The 22,495-nt window shown below is 41.1% G+C and overlaps 1 long non-coding RNA gene across 1 annotated transcript in view; it reads left to right on the top strand.

The window, feature by feature from the left end:
- LOC138762682 (uncharacterized) overlaps positions 1-22,495 on the top strand; it is a 55,367-nt gene that overhangs the window by 6,583 nt on the left and 26,289 nt on the right. The window contains exon 2 of the long non-coding RNA XR_011357051.1: positions 9,786-9,928. This is a non-coding gene — a long non-coding RNA (uncharacterized lncRNA). The remainder of the gene's footprint in view (positions 1-9,785; positions 9,929-22,495) is intronic.

Genomic DNA, 22,495 nt, shown 5'->3' with positions numbered 1-22,495 from the left:
GATGTAAACAGCACATGAGACATGCTATGAGGCTGCAAGCCTCCATTACAGATCTGCATACTGTGTGTCAGCCCCCTGCTGGCAGCCAAGTCTAATCAAACAGTAAGGCATTGCAAGTTGTTTGGAAATAATGATCACTATCATTACATGCTTGTTATGTTTTCAATATCATAGATGTAATGAAGCTTAGCTCCATTTACTCGCCTTCAAGATATAATTATTTAATTCTATTCCATAGCTTGATAGCTAAATTATTGGATTATCATCCTCTGATGGTGGTTATGCAATTTAAAATAACTCAGGGATGAACAATGTAAGACTGACCATTGTAAGGTAAAAAACATCATGAGTTGGGACCGGAGAAGGAGTCACCCAGTACTAAGGAGTAACTGGATGCAGGTGTGACCTTGTACGCTCAAGATAAGTGTGGCAATAACAAGATGATGTGCAGCAGACTAACAGCGAAGGGTAGCAACAGCTTATTCATTGGACAATGTAATGGTATGATAATTTACTAAGTGCGTGTCCTGAGGTATAAAAAAAACACCACTTGCTGATATTGGGAGAATGCGCCTTCTCCAACTAACACTGTTAGTTGCAAGTGTTACAATCCGGTAATAAAGAACCTTGATTTTGACTCAGTCTGGTGTCTGACTCACTCATTCTCGAACAAAGCAGACCTAACACCATGAAGCTTTTGGATTGTTTTCTCACCTGGTTGACTCACCTGGTTGTCTAATATATTTCCCTGTGAGCATAAATCCACTTGTAGCCATGCTAGTAACTCTAAACAGTCAAAGATAGCCTGGTAGAGCAGTTAGTTCAGCGGAAATCATGTATACGCAATGTTCAGAAAAACCTACATTCTGACAGTGAACAATCATGCTGTTGCTCAACAATTCCAGTGATTGAGGTAATAATCTCTGGTGCAGCAGATCCCTCATTCAATTTGAACGACGTTCAGCACATTTGGGCTGAAGGACCTGTTCCTGTGCTATATTGTTCTACATTCTAAGTGGAGAGACGAGTAACTGCAGCTGCAGTAACCTGGAGCAAAAAACAAATTGCTGGAAAAACTCAGCAGGTCAGGCAGCATCTGTGAGAGCATAAGGATAATCAGTGTTTCAGGTCAAGCCACTGCATCTCTTGATGCTTTGCTTTCAACAGTTGCTGCATCTTCCACTGCTTCCCTCAGACAGTTTAAATTTTGCTCTTTTATTGAATTATGCATATATTCAGCACAGAAGGATCCAGAAATGTACTGAAATAGGCAGTACTTAGAATGATACGGTCCTAATCCAGGAAAGTATAGATATACAAAAACATTAGAAAGCACATGGAGAGCCAAAGGCCAAGATTCGGTGCTGTATGATTCTTTGATTATAAGCGCCAATCAGTCCATTGTGCCTGGACTGGTTCTTTGAAGGATCAACCCCATTCTTTCTCTGCTCTTTCCCCTTCAGTATTCAATGCATTTTTATTTTCAAAGTATTGATCCAATTCTCTTGCATCAGCCTCCATCGTCATTGCACTATTTTCTCCAACTCTACACAGAAACAAACCTTCCAGATGAAGGTCAATGAGATCAGTCAGTGTCCTCCATCTCTGACAATGAAATAGCAAAGAAGAGGAGAGGGTCCATCCACATGGTAGAGTAGACATCTTGAGTGAAACTGTCCAGCTCTTGATAAGGCAGACTTCATTAGAGCCCAGGATCCCTCAAAATAAAGATACTATTGACTGCTTGATTGGGTGGATAACAGGGTCACATTTTCGTCAGCACATCGCCTTTGAAATGATCCACTGTTGAGATGTAATCACACATGTGTCGCTGCCCCTTCGTGCAGCTGGCTCTTGCAGCTCTCTTCCATTTTGTCTTTTATTGTCCCTTCTTCAGAAGAGGGAGGTACTGAGCTGGAAGAGGAGCAAATGGAGAAGGAGGAGAAAATGAAGAGTTGTAATGATGCAAGAGAACTATGGGTTGCAGTCTGGCACAAGGTATAGGTGATACTGTGCAAGTAGTCATCATAGGGGGGCACCACTTCCCCAGGTGAGACAGGCAATAGGTGCTTAGACATCTAAACTGAAGCTCAGGGAGATTTTTGGGTCTGTCCGACTGTAGGAAGATCTCACAGGGATTGGAACTCACTGACAATACCATCACACTGTGACTAGTGATAAATATGCCATTGCCTTTTCTTTTTCGATGTTCAAATGAGCTCATTACTGTGATCAAGGCAGAGCTGTGTCCCATATATCAAGGTTGATATCTTGAGAAAGTGCTAAGGGCTGAAACAAGGGTAATGTGGTCTGGACGCTGTGAGACTGGCTGAGTCCCTCCAGCATTTTTGTGTTTTGACTACTATCACAGTATCTGCAGACTTTTGCATTTCACTCTAATATATTCCTGTACTAACTGAAGGTCAATTCAGGAATCTCGGCAACAAGGTGAACCCACACAAGGCAATGGGACCAGGCCAACTGACGGAGATCCTTAAGGAAATCTTCAACACATCATTACAGCAGTTCTTCATCTATGTGGGTTTCCAGACAGCCACCGGTAGCAAAGAGGCTGACAGTACCAGGGCTCAATGACAACTACCCAATGGCACTGACCTCCACAATTATGAAATGCTTCAAGGGTCTGAGGATAGAACACATCAAACCACACTTTCCAGAGATGCTGGATGCATTTCAATTCACCCAAAGATGATGCTATAGCCATGTCCCTACACTCCATCCTGTCTCACCTGGAGAAGAATGCCTCATACACCAGGCTGCTGCTCATTGACTTCAGCTTGGTGTTTAATACAATTATACCCCAGAGGACTATGGCGAAGGTGTCCTTACTGGGATTCAACACCCTTCTCTGTAACAGAATTCTAAACATCCTAACGGAAGGACCACAGTTTGTCTGGGTTTGCAGCAAAATGTTGAGCATCGTCATGCTGAGCCCAGGGCTTTGTTATCAGCCCATTCTTTTTCACTCTACAGACCCACCACTGCAACAAAGGATCCAGCTCCAACAGTGTCATCAAATTTGCAAGTGACACAAGAGTAGTTGTTCTCATCAGCAACAATGATGAATCACTCTACAGAAAAGAAGTGGAAAGTTTTGTGAAATGGTGGGGGAATAATAACCTGAGGCACAAAACGTGAACAAGACAAAAGAAATGTTTGTGGACTTCAAGAGGACCAGTGACAGCCACTACACAGTAATAGCTCAGTAATGGAGAGAATAGAGAGCACCAGGTTCCTCAGAATCTGGACTTATCTGGACATTTAACATCTCCTCACTTGTCAGGATGGCACAACAGTGACTGCACTTCCTCAGAAGACTGAGGCTGGCAACGCTACAGGCCATCATTCTGTTAACTTTCTACAAGAGCTCTATTGAGAGCATCCTGGCTAGCTGCATCAAAGTGTGGTATGGTTGCTATAGAGCAGGGGTGTCAAACTCAAATTCACGGAGGGCCAAAATTAAAAACTTGGACTAAGTCGAAGGCCGAACTAAATATTTATTGAAAATTTTCAACAACATCTGCATGTTTTCTCTTCTTTCAACATATGTAATGTTAAACTTTTTCTTATTAAAATAAATGTTTAATAATAGTTTTGGATAAACTCTTTCCAGAAGCATTAACAAATGAGAAATAAAATATTCAATAAACAATATTTCTCTACAGAGGATTTGTCAAATGTTGCTAGTGTGCTGTCGAATAGTAAAATCTGAGGGCTATTGAGAATGTGGGAGAATAACATGATTCCTGAAACAATCAAATGGGTGACTGATTGTGGGCATGAACTCTAGCAGGGTTATCTGCCATGCCCTTTTTCCATTGGTACAGATATCCTTTTCAAGTTTTATGCCTAATGAGCTTGTATCCAGGTGCAGGACCATTATTAACCAGGAATATATTTATCACTGTGACATGAAACTATTGGAAGATCGTTTTTATCCTGAGATTCATAATACTTACTCCTGTATGCGGGAGGGTGGGGTTTGCGGGCGATCTGGTTGGACAACGACAGTGCGGGGGCATCGGTTCTCCCTGCAGGGCGGCATCTTGGCGGATCAGTAGCCCCATCACCATGTCGCGGGTCGGCCTGCGGCAGGAAGGGGGAGTGGGCAACAGTCCTGGCGAGGTCAGGCCCCCCCTGAGGTTCTGCCGGACCCCCCTGGACCTGCTGAGTTTCTCCCGGACCCCCCCTTGACCTGCTGAATTTCTCCCGGACCTCCCTTGACCTGCTGAGTTTCTCCTGGACCTCCCTTGACCTGCTGAATTTCTCCCAGACCTCCCTTGACCTGCTGAGTTTCTCCTGGACCTCCCTTGACCTGCTGAATTTCTCCCAGACCTCCCTTGACCTGCTGAGTTTCTCCCGGACACCCTCCCCTTGACCCTCTGAGTTTCTCCTGGACCCCTCCCCCTTTGACCTGCTGAGTTTCTCCCGGATCCCCCTTTGACCTGCTGAGTTTCTCCCGGATCCCCCTTTGACTGCTGAGTTTCTCCTGGACCTCCCTTGACCTGCTGAGTTTCTCCCGGACCTCCCTTGCGCATAGAGCATTGAGGAAAAACGTGTTACCAGGTCAACCACCGAGAGCAGTTCTGATTTGTTGTTTGAAATATCAAGATAGAGAAATGATATTATGAGTTGCGGTGCAGAAGGCGCGGCAAAATCAGACTCCAATGATGGTTCAAAATAACAGAGTGTTTTTCTATGTGGATTTGAGTCAAGAAATTATTAGAAGGCGCCGAGAATTTAATTCAGCTAAAGAAATGTTGTGGCGAAAGGGTTACAAATTTGCCTTTCATTTCCCAGCTATACTTAAAGTTTTTTATGGAAATTTTCAGTCTCAATTTTTTGAAAGTGATCATGGTGCATTAATTTTTGCTAATTCATTGCCAGATTTGCGAGGAAATGGTCGGTCTCCATTATTGTCACCTAAAAGGAGCTTGATTGGAAATGGGATTGGAAAGATTGGGAAACATGGAAAGAATTGAAAGAAGGTTGAATTGATGCAAAGTCTTCTTGATATTGAAAATCCGGAACAATCATTGGGATTAGAATCACTGGGTTGAATATGTCTGAATAATTACTTTGTCAAAGTCTGATTTGGGGGGTGGATGACACTGAGACCTGATAGTCGTCTGCCACTAGTGGGTTTTATCACACTCAGATTTTTAGGGAGTTACTACTTCTTAGTAGTTTACTGAGAGGAAGTGTTTTTTTGCTTTGCGATATAGGGGAGGGTTTAGAATATTTAAGGGATTAGAAAGGGGAGTAATATTTTATAGTAGAGTTTTTTACTGAAATGTCTAATTTGATCTTTGCAACTTTCAATGTCCAGGGATTGAATAATCCTATTAAGTGTAAACGGGTATTGGCTTATATAAAAAAAAATGAAAGTCGATATGACTTGTTTGCAAGAGACACATTTGATTGAAAAGGAACATATAAAATTGAAGAGAGATTGGGTTGGTCATGTATTTTCATCTTCTTTTAATTCTAAGGAGAGAGGTGTAGCGATCTTAATTCATAAGAAATTACCGTTTGAATTAAAATCCTTTGAAGGTAATACAGGGAGAGTCTTGAGGTTGAATTGTAAAATTTTTGCTGAATCATGGACTTTGTTAAATATTTATGCACCTAATATGGATGATGAAAGGTTTATGTCGGAGGCTTTTTTCTTGTTCAGTCAGGCCAAGGAAAATATTTTTGGTTGGGGGAGATTTTAATTGTGTTTTAGATCCTTTGTTGGATAGGTCTCCGAAAAGTATAAGGAAATCAAAGACAGCAATACAAATAGGGACCTTGATGAAAGATTTGAATTTAATTGATATTTGGGGGAGCGTAAATCCTACAGAGAAAGATTTATCTTTTCATTCATTGAGACATGATTCATTTTCTAGAATAGATTTTTTTTTGGTATTGGCACATTTACAAGGTAGAGTACTTCAAGCTGATTATAAAAGCCGGGTCATATCGGATCATTCTATGTTGTTTTTGCCTTGTGCAAGTCCGGAAGTGATGCAATTGTCTTATAGATGGTGGTTTAATACAATGCTATTAAAGAAACCAGAATTTGTTACTTTTGTTAAGGACCAGATTGCTTTATTTTTAGCTGAGAATATTAATACAGTGAGTAGTACTTTTGTGTTATGGGACACTTTGAAAGCATATTTGCGTGGGCAAATTATTAGTTATACTATGAAAATTTAAAAAAACAATATGTAGCGGAAAGTTTAACATTGGAGAAACAAATTACTGAGTTGGAAAAGGATTTTCAGAAAGATGTTACAGAAGATAAAAAGGCAGCTTTAGTGAAGCTGAAATTATGTTATAATACATTACAAACCTATCAGTATGAGCATTTAATCAATTGATCTAAGCAACTTTATTATGAATTAGGTGAAAGGGCTCATAAGGTGTTAGCATGGCAATTAAAAACAGAACAGAAATTGCAAATTATTTAATACTGTTAAAAAGAATTCAATAGTTACCTATAAACCTCAGGAAATTAATGGCCAGTTTTATTCATTTTATTAACAATTATATACTTCTGAGGGAATGCAAGAAGCTGGTTCTATTGATTCTTATTTATCTAAAATAAATTTACCTGTTTTAGAGGAGGAGGAGGTTAGGGAATTAACAGCTCCATTTACAGATTTCGAGATTAAAGAAGCTATACAAGAGATGTGAGTGGGAAGTACTGGGGCATGAATACATTTATTTATTTCTAAGTACCATTGTTGTATTCTCAAGTTGTCTTCTAATTTCCAGGTTGACATAATACATTTTTTTGCTACAGCTCGGGCTATCATAATAAATCTTTTTTGTGCTCCATCCTAATCAAATCCAAATTCTTTATTTCTTATATTACTTAGAAGGAATATCTCTGGGTTTTTTGGTATATTGCTTTTTGTGATTTTATTTAATATCTGGTTTAGATCTTCCCAAAATTTTTTCACTTTCGCACATGTCCAAATTGCATGTATTGTTGTTTCCGTTTCCTTTTTACAGTGAAAACATCTGTCTGATACTGTTGGGTCCCATTTATTTAACTTTTGGTGTGTTATGTATAGCCTGTGTAACCAATTATATTGTATCATGCGTAACCTCATGTTTATTGTATTTCTCATAATTCCGGAGCATAGCTTTTCCTATGTTTCATTCTTTATCTTTATGTTTAGATCTTGTTCCCATTTTTCTTTAGGTTAATGTTTGTTTCCTCATTCTCCTTTTCTTGCAGTTTGATGTACATGTTTGTTATAAATTTTTAATTATCATTGTGTCTGTAATCACATATTCAAAATTGCTTCCTTCTGGTAACCCCAATTTGTCCTTCAAGTAGATTTTCAGTTGGTAGTGTGCAAACATTGTATCGTGAGTTATATTATATTTGTCCTTCATTTGTTCAAAAGATAATAATTTATTTCCTGAAAAACAATTTTCTATTCTTTTGATCCCTTTTCTCTCCCATTCTCTGAAGGAAAGGTTATTTATTGTGAAAGGGATTAGTTGATTTTGTGTCAGTATTAATTTTGGTAGTTGATCATTTATTTTATCCCTTTCTATGTGAATCTTCTTCCAAATGTTGAGCAGATGGTGCAATACTGGTGAATTCCTATGTTGCACCAATTTTTCATCCCACTTATATAGTATATGTTCAGGTATCTTCTCCCCTATTTTATCTAGCTCTAATCTGGTCCAATCTGGTTTATCCCTTGTTTGATAAAAATCTGATAGGTATCTTAATTGGGCTGCTCTATAATAATTCTTAAAGTTTGGTAGTTGTAAGCCTCCTTGTTTGTACCATTCTGTTAATTTATCTAGTGCTATCCTTGGTTTTCCCCCTTTCCATAAGAATTTCCTTATTATTTCCTTTAGCTCCTTGAAGAATTTCTCTGTTAGGTGAATTGGTAATGATTGAAATAGGTATTGTATCCTTGGGAAGACGTTCATTTTAACATCAGTGTTAGTGGCAAGTCTTTTCAGTGCTCTGTTGTCTTGTAATTTTTTCATTAATGACTGATAATTTAGTTTATATAGATGGCCGAGATTATTAATTAGTTGTATATCTAGGTATCGAATTGCTTGTGTTTGCCATCTAAATGGTGATTCTTTCTTAAACTTTGTGAAATCCGCATTATTCATTGGCATTGCTTCACTTTTATTTGCGTTGATCTTGTACCCCAATACTTCTCCATATTCCTTCAATTTCTTATGTAATTCTTTTATTGATATTTCTGGTTCTGTTAAGCATATTATAACATCATCTGCAGATAGACTGATTTTATATTCCTTCTCTTTTATTTTTATCCCTCTTATTTTATTTTCTGTTCTTATCAGTTCTGCTAGTGGTTCTATAGTTAACACAAACAGTGAGGGAGATCGTGGACAACCCTGCCTGTTGATCTGCTTAATTTAAATTGGTTTGATATATATCCATTTACTGTCACTTTCGCCAATGGTCCCTTATATAATGCTTTAATCCAATCAATATATTTCTCCGGTAGGTTGAATTTTTGTAGTACTTTGAATAAATGGCTTGTATTTCTGAAGTTGCGATACATCAGTTTATACTGATGGAATTTGAATTTATTGTGGGATGTAATATGCTGATATTAAAACACATTAAAAATATGGGGTAAAAGAAATATGGCTTTAGGGTCGAAGGGTAAATAATCAATTCAAACTCCATTATATCATAATCAACTTATTCCTTTCTCAATGTTTAATAGTCACTTAAAGAGATGGAATTTTAAGGGTATAAAGGTAGTTCAGGATTGTTTTTAAGAAGGACATTTTCTTTCTTTTAATCAATTGATGGAGAAATTTGATATATCTGTAAATTCTTTATTTGTGTATTATCAACTTAGAGCTTTGATAAAAGACAATTATGGTAAAGAGATTAATTTCTCTATATTGATGAAATTTGAGTATTTGATTTCCTCTATACCAAAGAAAGGTTATATTTCATATATATATCAATTGTTACAAGCTAGTATGGGTAAACTGGAATGGGAGAAATCGAGGCTTAAACGGGAAAGTGATTTAACTTATATTCTTCCTGAAGACAATTGGGAAGTTATGTGTCACAACAGTGTAACTAAATTGATGAATGTAAGATATAAAATGATTAATTATAATTTTTAAATCAGTTATATTTGACTCCAGAGAAATTGAAAAAATATGGGTTTAGCAATTTGGATTCTTGTTTTCAATGTGGACTTTGTACTGGAACTTTTTTATATGCTGTTTGGTCTTGTGTTAAAGTATAACCATTTTGGGAAGGAATTAGATTGGTCTTGGAAAAATTATTTACGATTAAATTACCACTAGACCCATTGATCTTTTTGTTGGGCTATATTGTTTCTTTGAAAGGATTGGGGTTGGATAAATTTCAAATTGCATTTGTACATTTAGCGTTATCTAAAGCACGAAAATGTGTAGCTAGTACTTGGAAAGACAATGTGGAGATTAATTTAATCGATTGGCATAATGAATTAAGAGCTTGTATTGCTATGGAAAAATTTACATGTAACTTGCATGATAATTATTCCTTCTTTGTTAATATGTGGTCTTCTTATTTGGCATATATGAATTTGAAAATACTTTGAAATATTCTGTATATTTTATATCTTCTGTTTTGTTTTTGTATTTGGCTCCCTTATACGGAGCTGGCTAAAGGGTTGGGAGTGTGGGGAGGGTTTTTCTTTATGTATCTAAAATTTTTTTGGTGTTATTTGATTGTATTTTGTTTTTTTAAAAATCTTTTAAAGAAAAATTGAAAAAAAGAACTACACTTCCCAGCATGCAATGCACACCATTGGGCAAGACCAGAAGTGGCATGTGACATGGATTGTCGTTTGAAGACAGAGGGAAGTCATTTGGAAGTCGGTTGTAGCAGTTAAAGGAAAATAATGTTGGTTAAGTATTAAACTCACATAAAGTCATTCTTGAAAGAACAAGCATAACATTCGATCAGAAATATCTGAGTGAGTAAGAGAAGACAATAGTTTGTAAGCATGAATAAGTTAAGTCCTTCCACACTGATGCAGTTCACTGGCAATCCAGCTGATAATTGGAAACACTTCAAATAGCAATTCAACGTAAATTTCGAGACTGGTGGATTGGGAGAGACCAATGGAAAACAGAAAGTGTCTATACTTTTGTATACGATGGGCAAAGATGCCTTGGACATCTAAAACAATTTTAAACTTGATGTGACAGGTTTTACATTGGACACTCTGATGACAAAATTTGAGGAGTCTTTTGTTCCAAGTAAAAACGTCACGTTTGAGAGATTTAATTTTTTTTCTCCTGTGACCAGAAACAAGGTATGAGCTTTACACACTGAGCAAGTCCTGTGAATTTGGAGATTGAAAAATTCACTCATCAAAGTCAGAATAGTGTGTGGAATCCCAGATAATGGACTTAGAAAAAGACTGTTGCATGAATAAAATTTGACTCTGGAAAAGGCTGTGAATGTGTATAGGGCAGCAAAGACCACATGAGCGCAAGTTAAGGAGCTCAACAGGATAGACACAAGAGTGCATGGTGTGAAAACAGAGAAGAATAGCACCAGGAGTTTCCTAAAGCAACAACAAAGCAAAGTGGCAAGCTCAATCAGCAAATGCAGCAGGTGCGGAGGTAGACATATTCTAAAGATGTGACCTGCCTATGGAAAGTCCTTCTATAACTGTGGGAAGAATAATCATTTTGCAAAGTTCTGCAAAGCAGGGGCTACCAAGAGAAAGTAATACACAGTGGATGAAGAAATGGAGGAATTCTTCCTGGATTCACTATAAATTGGTGCTGGCAAAATGGAATCGATTATTCCAGTGAGTATGAATGTCACCAGAGCCAAGGTGAATCTGTTATCTATGTATGATTACAAGACCCTCACTGTAAAGAGCAAGATTTGTCCTGTGAAATTAAAAGTGACAGTCTACACTAGAGAGAATGTTCCAGTAGAAGGGGACTCTATGGTGAGCTTCAAGCACAAAGGGCGGCATCTGAAGTCACAGCTACTGATTGTAAAAAGGAGAGTACAACCAATGTTAGGCCTGAGGGCATGTGAAGTGCTTGACCTGGTGAAAAGATTTCATAGTGGCTTTACAGACTGAAGATAAGCACACAGCACTCATGGAAAAAATGGATAATGCATGGGAGGAGTGATAACTTAATGTACAGAGAGAATCAACCTCATTACATGACATGAAGGACAAACTGGAAAATGAATTAGCAAATAAGGATGCTTTGTTATTGCCAGCTAGAAGACACAAATAGACAGTTACAGAAACATCTGGAACTTGCCAAACAGAAACTGCAGCAAACAATGAGGCAATTAGAAACATTACCAGAAGTAGAAGCTGAACTTACCCCGTAAATTACATTTCTGACAAAGGTTGAACAGTGGCATAGCAACATTTGAAGAATGTTCGAGACTTGACTCTAATGAGTGACTTCAGCTGCATCTAAAATAAAGAATGGCTGAATTAGAGGATAAGAATATATTGATTCAAGAATCTGAACTCTTAAGAAACCAACTTGAAGAGTCTCTTCATGTAATATTATAAGTCCAGAGGACCCCAAAACCCAGCAGCAATAGAAATTCATCAAGACAAATGGTTACTTAAACAAAAGTTGCTTTTAATTTTCTTTAAACATATAAAACAGGATTCATCTTTAACTTATTACTATTAACTTAACTTAACCTAACTTAACGCCCTTCTAATTCAAAGCGCACGTGTATGTAATCTGTATATGTTCAGGAAAGTTCTTTGCTTTAATAGTCCAATCGTTCAGAAAGGTTCTCGTTGGTTTCAGAGAGATGTTTGTTGCTCGTTGGACACACACAAACTAATTCTCTCTGATGTCTTGCCAAAGAAACTTGCCTCATCATGGATTTTCCAAATATAACCATATAACCATATAACAATTACAGTATGGAAACAGGCCATCTCGACCCCTCTAGTCCATACTAATCTAACTACTCTCCTTTAGTCCCACCTACCTGCACTTTGCCCATAACCCTCCAATCCCCTCTCATCCATATACTTATCCAACTTTTCCTTAAATTACAAAATTGACTTTGCTGTGACCACCTCTTCCAGAAGTTCATTCCATTCAGCCACTCTCTGATAGCCTCTTCTTACAGGTCACTACACAGTTCCTCTTGTTTCCCTTATTTCAGGAGAATCACTAAGGACAACAATGGTTTTCAACAGGCTGAATTCAGAACTCACAACCCATCTTCAAAATGGGGTTTTCAACAAGCCTGCCAGCTACTGCAGAACTATACACACTCTCTCTCGCTCAAAGAGAAATCCTATTTGTTTTTTTTCTCACTCTGCTTGTAAAATCTAGAACACCTCCCCAAGGCTCAAAACCCAATCTTTGAAAGATTTTATCAGCACTTTGAGCCTGCATTGTTCCATTTACACCTAATTCTGAAGTTCCTTCCAAAGTAATTTCATTGTCTTTGCAAAGGCACTGGACCTCAATGTCTCACTTTCAGCAAAGCTCTTGCATTTTAAATGAGATGCCTTTTGTGAAATGTTATTCTGTTAAAGAAGTGACCTACACATGAAACCCCCATAATCTATCTCTTTTACAGACATATTTATATATAATATAATATACCCCATAACAGTAAGGAATTGGAAAAGGCAAATGACCAACTGCAAAGCTTAAAGGAGCTGCCACACTATCAAAAGAGGAACTGGCAACTATGTTGCTCATTGCAGCAGCTGTGGCCAAGATTGTAAAGCCTGGAATTAAGCTCACATAGTTGTATAATGGATATGTTGAAGCCCAAGATTAATTGCTATTGTCAAAGCAGGAAAATAAGGGAGTGAATAAAAATTTGGATGAAATTGTGAAAAGAGTAAAGATGAAGCACCAATGTGAAGAATATGAATATGTGCAAAAATCTGTGGTGGATCTTTCAGATAAATTAGAAGATGCCATGAAGGAAATTCACCATTTACAAAAGTGCACGAATGAGGCAAATCAGCATACTTCATTACTCAACAGGGAGAATCAGAGACACAAAATGCAAAGATCTTTCACAGCAGAAGAGGGTGCTTTTATTGGAACTAGAAGATGCATGAGGAAATCCTATTTTACGTGAAGATTAAGTTAGTTCTGCTGACATAAGCAGTTCCTCTGAAGTGATTTCCCAGCATCTGGTGACCTATCGTAATGTTGAGAGGAACTGCAACAGCAAAATCAACAGCTACTGGTGATTGTGAACTTGCTAATGAACTGGAAAAGGAAGAGCAGGAAAAACTTCTTCACAGATTTCCAAACTTCAGCTGAATCTTGCGGATGCCCTGAATGAATTTGAATGACTTCGTGAAGCCAGAAGTCACCAGATGAAACTGATGGTGAGAGATTGACCACAGAATGTCGATACTGTTGTTGTAGACATAATATTGTGTTTTTTTAAGAGGAAAAATGTGTTATTATGCATAATAAAACAAAACAAAGGACTCTACATCACCTTTGTTGACCTCACCAAAGCCTTCGACACCGTGAGCAGGAAAGGGCTTTGGCAAATACTAGAGCGCATCGGATGTCCCCCAAAGTTCCTCAACATGATTATCCAACTGCACGAAAACCAACAAGGTCGGGTCAGATACAGCAATGAGCTCTCTGAACCCTTCTCCATTAACAATGGCGTGAAGCAAGGCTGTGTTCTCGCACCAACCCTCTTTTCAATCTTCTTCAGCATGATGCTGAACCAAGCCATGAAAGACCCCAACAATGAAGACGCTGTTTACATCCGGTACCGCACGGATGGCAGTCTCTTCAATCTGAGGCGCCTGCAAGCTCACACCAAGACACAAGAGAAACTTGTCCGTGAACTACTCTTTGCAGATGATGCCGCTTTAGTTGCCCATTCAGAGCCAGCTCTTCAGCGCTTGACGTCCTGCTTTGCGGAAACTGCCAAAATGTTTGGCCTGGAAGTCAGCCTGAAGAAAACTGAGGTCCTCCATCAGCCAGCTCCTCACCATGACTACCAGCCCCCCCACATCTCCATCGGGCACACAAAACTCAAAACGGTCAACCAGTTTACCTATCTCGGCTGCACCATTTCATCAGATGCAAGGATCGACAATGAGATAGACAACAGACTCGCCAAGGCAAATAGCGCCTTTGGAAGACTACACAAAAGAGTCTGGAAAAACAACCAACTGAAAAACCTCACAAAGATAAGCGTATACAGAGCCGTTGTCATACCCACACTCCTGTTCGGCTCCGAATCATGGGTCCTCTACCGGCACCACCTACGGCTCCTAGAACGCTTCCACCAGCGTTGTCTCCGCTCCATCCTCAACATCCATTGGAGCGCTCACACCCCTAACGTCGAGGTACTCGAGATGGCAGAGGTCGACAGCATCGAGTCCACGCTGCTGAAGATCCAGCTGCGCTGGATGGGTCACGTCTCCAGAATGGAGGACCATCGCCTTCCCAAGATCGTATTATATGGCGAGCTCTCCACTGGCCACCGTGACAGAGGTGCACCAAAGAAAAGGTACAAGGACTGCCTAAAGAAATCTCTTGGTGCCTGCCACATTGACCACCGCCAGTGGGCTGATAACGCCTCAAACCGTGCATCTTGGCGCCTCACAGTTTGGCGGGCAGCAGCCTCCTTTGAAGAAGACCGCAGAGCCCACCTCACTGACAAAAGGCAAAGGAGGAAAAACCCAACACCCAACCCCAACCAACCAATTTTCCCTTGCAACCGCTGCAATCGTGTCTGCCTGTCCCGCATCGGACTGGTCAGCCACAAACGAGCCTGCAGCTGACGTGGACTTTTTTACCCCCTCCATAAATCTTCGTCCGCGAAGCCAAGCCAAAGAAGAAAGAAAATAAGAAGTACATTTCCCAGCATGCAATGCCCGCAGTGGGCCAGAAACCAGAAGTGACATATGATGGGGGATTGTCAGTTGAAGCAGCTCAAGGAAAATAAAGTCAGTTAAGTGTTAAACCCAAGTAAAGTTGTTCTTCCTGAAAGAACAAACATAACACCAACCTCCACAATGAATGTCTCTCACTGCTTGAATCACATAAGCAACTTTTGCCCCTTTCTTGCCTGCTTTTATGAAGTTCAGCGAACTAGGTCAAGTTTGGAGGAACCTCCACATGTTAAGGGACACGAGTGGGAGAATAAAAGGTGCTTGATGTTTTGAGCTGAGACTCAGACCCAAAACGTTGACCATACCTTTGCAAAACACCAAAGATTGCAGACACCATGCTTGAAATAAAAACACTATGCTGGAGAAACTCAGGAGGTCAAACAGAATACTTTATAGCAAAGATAAAGGTACATAACCAATATTTCATGTTTGAGCCCTTCATCAATGTATGAACAAAATATCGCCAGAACATTGTTCGGGTGCCTGCATCCGTTCCCCTCTTCCCAGTTGCCACTCCTGGGGGGCGGAGGCTGGGGTATGAAGCAGTCAAACCTCTGTGCTACCTGGTGCTGACTCTCCCTCTGGTGAGCCAAGGCTTGCCCATTGCTATTGACAGGAACTCCACTGCTGTTGCCTACTCCAGCTCGGTCCTGGCTTGGTGCCTGAATGAGTTCCTCATTGGGAACCCCCTCCAACCTCTCTTCCCCATCTCTGTCATCTTGCTTCCCCCTGCTAGAGTGCCTGCCTGGGACAGACCCTCACGTTTGGGCATGCCATTCCTCACTTCTCTTGATATCCCCCTCCTGAAGTCCACAATCAGCTCCTTAATTTTACTATCATTGTATAAAGGTATTGTAGTGACACCAATCAATGTTTGGCTCTATCTCCCTCCTGTATGCCTCCTCATTGCTCTCTATGATTCTGCCAACAACCATCGTGTCTTTGTCATATTTGGAGATTGCATTAGAATTGTGACTATCCAACAGTCATGAGTGTAGAGCAAGTAGAAAAGTGGGCTAAGCATATAGCCTTGAGATGTGCCCCGTGCTGATTGTCAGTGAGGAAGAGACATGGTTCCAATTCAATACAGCTGTGGTCTTCTGATGAGGAAGTCAACGATCCAATGCAGAGGCACAGTTTTTGGAACTAGTTGGGAATGTAAAAATAATAACTGGAATTCTCTAGTGCAAGCACACATGGTCGATGATGTTTTTCTCAGATGTGAGTTGATCTGAAATGGCATCGGTTTCCCCCATCATGGATGCTATTGATTGCTTCCACAGTTTACTGTTTTGCCTACACAATTGACTGGCTTGTTTTTATTCCATTTAGAAAATTGTAAATGGAATCTTTAATACCCACAGCAGAAGGTAGACAATATTTCATTTGCATCTTTGACAATGCAACCCTCTGCCAGCTCTGAGCAGGAACCAGCCTAGATTTTCACTCTGGAATGAAACTTGATTTTGTTACAGCATTGAGTCACTGGATGGTGAAGCAGTTAGTTGTGCTGCCTGCCAGCCCCAACATTTTGGGTTTGCTTCTGACCTCCTGTGTGTGGAGTTTGCTTTTTCTCCCTGTGACTGTTCACATTTCATCTGGGTGACCCAGTTGCCTCTCACATGCCAAAGTTCATTGGCTCTGCAAGTTAGACCTCAGCGTAAATGACACGAGAATCAAAAGGGGCTTAATGGGCACTTGAGCGAGAATAAGTTGCAGGGCCTCAGCTGGGAAGAGGTCTGGTGGAATTGCTCTGCTGGATGCCAGCATTGACCTGGTGGGCTGAAAATAACCCCTTCTCTGGTGCAATAAGTAACTAAGTGACCAAATTCCAGCCTATTCACTGATAGATGGTTTGTCTGATTGCTAACTGCTAAGTCACCCAACTGTGACTCCTAGATGGCAAAATATTTTTTTTATTTCCTGAAGTCACTAAAAGCACTTTTTCTTTTAAAAAGTAATCAGATGTTGTTTTCATTCATTATGTGGGTTTTAAACACTTTAAGCTTTTCACAATGAAGTGTTTTTGAAGATTGGCTTATACTTATAAAGAGGCACTCAATGAATAGACAGCAAGAACTCACAAATGTCATGTAATGATCACCATATACTCTGTTACAGTGATATCAGGGAATACTGCTCTGAATGATTAAAAAAAACATTCCATACCTTAGTAATTAGTTTGTTTATGCTCAAAAATGCTGATTGTGTTAGACCTAATGACCAAGTTTCAGTTTGAGGTGGTGCCGAGTTGATCTATACCAGCCATACTCAAACTTGTTTTTCCACTATGCCCCACTTTGGACTCTGCTCAAGGTTTAAGGGGTCCCCTTCCCTGTGAAAAATTAAGTTTAGTTGGTTTCTTCCATCCTACTTCTCTCCTACTGACTGAATATAAAAACATAAAAAATATTTTTAAATTTCAGTCTGTGCCTTCCCCCTATAATGTGCTGTGGCTCCCAGGGGGAATGCATGGCTCCCATTGAGTATGGCTTGTACCCAGAAACAAGGCCATAGCAGGATTGTGCATTCCTTGATAAGACTTCACCAGTTTCAGTTGGTGGACCTTTGACTGCAAGTCATGAGGCAATGGTCAGCATGGAACATCCTGCAGACGCTGAGGGATAATGAATTCTGCGGAATGCAAATTCATTTGCATAGCAAATTCTCCAAGTCATCTGGCGGAATGCCTCATCTCCAGAGCTCACTAAAAAGCACCAGGACTTGGCCTGACTGGCAATCAGAGGTGCCCTCCCAATTAATCCTTCTGTACCATGCCACCCACAATGCATTTTGCCCTTGGGATGATTGTGATAGGCTGGAAACAATTGGCCACCTCTTTGCAGACAGCAGATTTGCTAAGAGTGTGTAGAGAAGGATGCAAGTGTCCTTGTCATAGTTCATACCCAGCGGCAGTATTGTCAGAGGATTCTGATATATGGACTGTTTCTGGGGATGCATGTAGAGACGGACATCCAGTGATGCTGGAAGATCATCAACTCAGTGACAAACACTCTGATGATCACAGTCTGCCCACAATTGGTTTGTCTTCCAGCACAGTGAAATGTCAGTGAGCGAGTACTGACAACCAACATCATCAGACTCCAGGAGAACATGCTGAGGGGCACACTTAGGCTTGGTGCAGCTAACGAGAGGGCTTTGTGGGGAAGGACCACATTTTAGGGTCCTCCAGCTAATAGGCACTGAGGGGCTGAGGTGAGTGGAAAACACTTCAAAGAAGAGATGGAGGAGAAACTATAAAGGGCCACATTAATGACAATGGAGCTACGTTGCATACTAGAGGATTAACATCACAATGCAGAGTAATGGAATATGACGCTAAGGATGTGAAAATACATTGTACTGTTTTCCTTTGTGTATCATTTCATTGTGAATAAAGTTTATTTTTTGGGGAAAAAAAATCTCTGTTGGAAAGGATCCTTCCATGACTGAACATTGACAAGCTGAAATTGATGGAAAAACCCCTCAAAGAACAGAAAGGGAGTAACCATGTGGGGGTGGGGGGTGCACATTAGACACAATAAGGTGGTTAATCCTACAAAGCACCAAAATACAGAATGTACAAATTAACGTGTCACTATGAGACTTAATAGACTTTGAACTATTTTGCTTGGTGTTTACTGTTTCCGAGAATGACACTTCAAATTTGAAAAGACCTGCCACTGTATGTATGCATATATGTATATTTATATGTGTGTGTGTGTGTGTGTGTGTGTGTGTGTGTGTGTGTGTGTGTGTGTGTGTGTGTGTGTGTGTGTGTGTGTGTGTGTGTGTTTGTGTATATAATGTGTATATGTGTGCATGTGTGTGTGCATGTGTTTTTAATGTGAATAAAGTTTATTTTGAAACTTTGAGATTTCTTATAATGATAGGAGTGATACATCAGTGACATCCACTTTGACTTCTGAGGAGATTTAGGCTATAGGGGAAGATAGAAAATCTTTCACATTTATATTATATCCATCCTGATTAACAGGGGTGCAGTGTTAATTTTTTAGGTGCCGAAGTTCACCAAAGTGGCAACAAGGAGGTGCTGGAGCCACCCCTTGAGGTGGAGTGGTCTCCTGAGGTACCGGAGCCGTGCTCTTGTGAGTTCTGGCAGCTCTGCAACCCTTCTGGTTAACAAGATTCAAGTCAGGAGAAAGATCTTGGTATAGGATCTCCTCAAAACCTAACATGAAAGTAACAACAGATTCCAACAATCATCTTTTATACATGTGAGAATCCTTGCCCAGAGGACCAGCAAGGGAAAAGAATTCATGACCTGTGACCATAGTTTAGAGCCCTTCTGTTACCAGGTATTGAGGGGTTAAGACTGAAGGGAATTCCTTCAAACAACAGAAGGGGGAGTAAAGACAAGGTGCCAAAGTGGTGTCAATGCTGCTCAATAGAAAATGAATGTAACAATGAACACTGATGGAAATGTATGGATATGACACTAAGGGTGCAAAGAGACTTTGAATGGTTTTGTTTTTATTAATAATTTATTGTGAATAAATCTAATTTTGGTTAAAAAAGGTGACCTGTGCACCATATTTCACACACATAACATGGGAATGTTATTAAAAGATAGGAATTTCATGGTGACATCTGACTTCGTCGAGCAAAATGCCACTCACAAATAAAGATCGAAATGTTGTACAAGCCAGTTAACTTATGTTTTACATTTTGTGGAGGTCAATCTCCACAGTAGAATATGGTGGGAATTTTTTTGCATTATCTGGACACTCCTACCTGCTTATTGGTGTACAGTGTGAATGTACTGTGGATCAGGTCATTTGGTTTGCACTGGGGAATTTTATTTTCTGAGAATTGTCATTGTATTGGAGAGTCCCTTGAATCCCAAGCAGCTAATGCCTGCCTCCACCAGTAAGGATGCTGAGCAGGGATCCCCCCTTTGTCTTCCATCTGCTCATCTTACTGTTGCTGCTTCTACTGTAGATTCCATCTTATGGCCCTCAGCCTCTGAGTTCCCTTGCAGCTCTTTCCCATGGCATTAGCTACTACCTGCCTGTGTAGCATAAGGTGCCTGATGATGAAGTTTCCATATTCAGCTGGTGCCTAGTGCCCAGCACCCCTATCTGATCCAGCCAATGAGACCTCTCTACTAGTGCTTCCTTATCCTTGTATGGCTCTCGTATCTGCATTTAGGTGTCATGGATTCACAGAGAGATGCATCTTGGAGAGAGGGTCCTTGGCCCTCTTGAGTCCACACTAAACATCAGCTACCCATTTGCATTAATCCCATTTTTATTTTTCTCCCCACATTCTCAAAAACTCCTTCCAGGAGCTACCCCTAACCTAGATAAAAGGGACAATTTACAGTGACGAGGATCAAACTCGGCTCTCTGGCTCTGCCGGGCAGTGGCTCTCTCAGCTTCACCTCTAAGTTGTTGGAGAGGGTACTGCACTGCTCAGCCAGTGGAGAAGAGGAGAATCCCTGTACCCCGGGATCCAAAGAGCACCAACTGCTGAAAAGGTCTAGCAAGGTGGATTTTCTCCAGCAGAAGGAATCCTGGAAGAATGTATTTCACCAGCATGCTATTTCACTTGTGAAGCAAGGGCCTGTACATCATTGTCACAAAGTCAAACAGCACAGGAACAGGTCCTACAGCTCACCCAGTCCTTCTATTAACAACACATTTGCACTAATCCTTTTGATCTCTCTTCTATTCTCCCCACATTCTCATCAAATCATTGTCAGGCCCAAGGTTGAGGAAGTGGAATCCTTTCTTCTCCACACGACTATCCATTTTATGGTTGTTAATGAGAAAACTGTGAAAGTGCACACAATAAGAACATTCAAAAGACATTTGAAGATATTTATGGATAAGAGGGACTTGGAAGGATACAAAGCAAGTGCAGGCAATTGGGATTAGCCCAGAATACCATATTGGTTGGTATGGCCTGTTGCATGCTATGTGACTGTTCTTTAAAGTTTTGCTGAATGATATAGCATGGTAGGAAGCCATATCAGCCGATGAAACCCATGCTACCCAATGACACATAGTGAACCTACCAATCCCATAAATCTTTTGGGAGTTGGAGAAACCTGAGCACCATGTCATGGTGAGAACATACAAAATCCTAATAGGCAACCTGGGTCACTGGTGCTGCAATAGTGTTTCACCTATCTGTGAGCGCTGCTCTGCGGAGAATTCAGACACAAAGTTTGTAGACTGTACAAACAGGATTTATTCTGCTTAAACTCATACAGAAAAGATCTCTGTACCTTCCTGGTTCCATGTGCTCAACTGACTACCAAAGGGGCCAGCACCAGTCTTTATATGGGCCGGTGATTGAGAGCAAGTAGGTGTGGCCAGTCTCCCAGGTTGTCTCCCTACAGTAGGCCATTAGGAGTGCGGCCAGTGGAGTGGTTGTATCATCACATTCACCCCCTTCCGGTGGAGGGATGGGGGGAGGGGGGTGCAGTGTCCGCATGGTACCATAGCCCAAAAAACATATTTACAAATTTAGGCAGTCAGGTAGTCATCTTTACCTCTCGTACTGTCATAGGACTGGCTCCTGGTCAATGGTCAGTGGGGGCAGGGCTGTCTGAAGGTCAGCTAGGTCAGGGGTGCTTGGGATGGCTGGCAGTGTGGGCAGCATGGTGTCTGGCAGAGTGGAGATCTCTGGTAGTGCATGGGTGTAGGTGCGGGTTGGGACCGTGGGGAGTGGGGTCCCGTGGAGAGCCGGGATCCTGTGGAGAGGCGGGGAGAGGATTGGGGGGCCTGGATGGGCCAGGGGTGCCTGGGATGAGGGGCTAGGCACCTGCTGGTGCCAGGTCCTGGGTGGAGATGGTGTCCTCCGTCCATTGGGGCATAATTTGGATTTGCATGGAGGAGGTGCATCTGCTCAACCAGGGGGTCAGATTTGTAGGTCCTCACGTGTTTATGGAGGAGTACTGGTCCCGGAGACATCAGCCATGTTGGCAGGGAGACTCCTATTGCCGATTTCCTAGGAATGGAGAAAAGGCTTTCGTGAGGATTTTAATTGGTAGCTGTACATAAGAGTGACCCGTATGGTCTGAAGCACCTGAGGGAGGGCCTCTTGCCAATAGTTGGTGGACCATCCTTTCGACATAAGAGCCAGGAGGACTGCCTTCCAGATCACCCCATTCTCACGTTTAACCTCCCCGTTGCCCCTGGAATTGTTGCTAGTCTTGTGACTAGACGCAATGCCTTGTGCTGCCAGGTACTGGTGCAGCTCCACAGTCATGAAACTGGATCCCCGGTCACGATGGAACGGTGGATGAATGCCAGGTATTGAAACATGGTGAAGATCTGTGTCAGAGCCTAAATAACGGAGGCAGTGGAGGTGTCAGGGCACTGGATGGCGAAGGTGTATTTGTCGAAGACTGAGAGGAAATAGACGCTCTTGTTCGCGGAAGGCAGTGGTCCCTTAAAGTCGATGCTGAGTCGCTCAAAGGGCCAAGTGGCCTTTATTGCGTGGGCCTATGCTGGGCAGAAGAAGCACGGCTTGCACTCCGCACAGACCCTGCAGGACTCAGTCTAAACCAGCCATGATGCAACCAGTCAGCA

The sequence above is a fragment of the Narcine bancroftii genome, chromosome 5, assembly GCF_036971445.1.
Source record: "Narcine bancroftii isolate sNarBan1 chromosome 5, sNarBan1.hap1, whole genome shotgun sequence".
NCBI lineage: Eukaryota > Metazoa > Chordata > Chondrichthyes > Torpediniformes > Narcinidae > Narcine > Narcine bancroftii.
The sequence above is the reverse complement of the archived record's forward strand: the minus strand, read 5'-3'. Positions and strand labels throughout refer to the sequence as shown.